This window comes from Micromesistius poutassou (genome assembly GCF_964030765.1).
Source record: "Micromesistius poutassou genome assembly, chromosome: 10".
Taxonomy (NCBI): domain Eukaryota; kingdom Metazoa; phylum Chordata; class Actinopteri; order Gadiformes; family Gadidae; genus Micromesistius; species Micromesistius poutassou.
Window position 1 is genome coordinate 18,643,157 of NC_140280.1, and position 1,773 is coordinate 18,644,929.

Here is a 1,773-nt window from a genome sequence, read left to right on the forward strand (position 1 = left end):
GGTAGGCCCGGCGGGAGCCGGGGGCTCCAGGGCGTCACCGGCAGCCGGAAAGCCACCCTTGGTGTCAGGGGAGGATGCCGGGGAGCTGGTCTCTGGAGCAGGGTTAGAGCTTCTCTCTGCAGCTCTGAGGGCCAGGATGTTGCCTGTGTACACATAGTACAATATTCAGATTACCATATTCTATTTGATTACCTTATATATATTTTTTTATTAATATTAACAGAGATTGTATTTGATAAACATTGGTATTGTCATTAAAGTGGTGATATCATGCTTTTTTCGACTTTTCCCTTTGCTTATGTTATACGGCGTATGTATACATGTTGTACACCTGCTAAACTAGAAAAATCTAAGTCTGAGCCAGCGGGAGAGCGGGTCTGAGCCCCTCAATAAATGCGTGAGACAGCTTGTTTGCGCTCAAACTTTACTTCCGTATTAGCAGACAGTGCATGGGGCGTTGCTGAAGGGCAGAAGTTGCGCCTCCCCGCAATGTTTACAACTTCTCGGGGCTGTGAATTTGCCGACGTACCCGCAAACTATTCGACCAATCGCAACAGAGTGGGCGTGCTGACCAATCACAGCAGACTGGGCTACTCGGAAGGGGGGCCTTAATGCAACATGATACAAAACAGATCATGTAACCCTATTCTATTAGTACCCCCAAATGCAATTATTAACCCTAAAAAGCATGATATGGGACCTTCAAAACAGTTATCACACATTATCACATATGACTAAATGAACTAAAACATGTGTAATCAATGTAGCTACAAACAAAAATATATTTAAATATTGGTGAAGTTCTCTTCTCTTTTTATACTGTATTTTCTCTTTTTTTTCTGTTAAAATAAGGCTAGGAAAGTACCAATTTGCATGGTTGTCTTGGCCAGCAGGGGGAGCTGTGGCAGGTAGATGTTGTTGAAACCTTGAGGAGGAAGAATCACTCCTCCACTCTTCACCTCTACACTCTCACCAAACACAGTCAGCTGTAAGGAGAGCAGAGTTAATACTGTCAGAACTTGTTGTATGGTGTGTGTGTGTGTGTGTGTGTGTGTGTGTGTGTGTGTGTGCCTGTGTGTGTGTACCTGTTGCTGCAGCAGTCTCTGTCCCATCTCCAACAGGGTGGTGCTGTGTGTCCCTTTCAGGGCGCTAAGGTGCATGGTTGCTAACGCTAGCGCTAAGCTGGAGGCCACAGGCATCCATGTCCTGTCTGACAGCAGACGCACTGCCTCCTACACACACACACACACACACACACACACACACACACACACACACACACACACACACTAATGACTTCAAACTATCAATAGTTACCATTTACCACCTCATCAGAAAGCTCAAAGTTTTCAACATTGTCATCCAATTGACAGATGATCAGTATTTGGTTGCTAAAATGCAGTTGTTTCGCGTTACTTCTTATCTAACTGCAGGATGATGACCGTATTGGTCTGGTTGATGGCTACGCTACTAGGTTAAGCCCTCGTTTATGTTTTTGAAGCCAATAAGTGAAATCAGGCAGCAAAGTAGCGGCCCAAATAGCTTTCTACCTGCCAAATGTGATTACACCCTCTACTCAATGTATTCTACATTTAGTGAGTTTAAACAAAGCTGTTCTACTGACAATTGATCTAAAACCATCATTGTATCAATATTAAATCAATCAGACGTATTCAATGGCCTGGTGCCTCTGCTGGTATGGTGTCAGCATTGTCCGGACTGGGGTCTTCTCCTTAGTTCACTAATTTAATTTAGATGGTTGCCCAAAGGGCT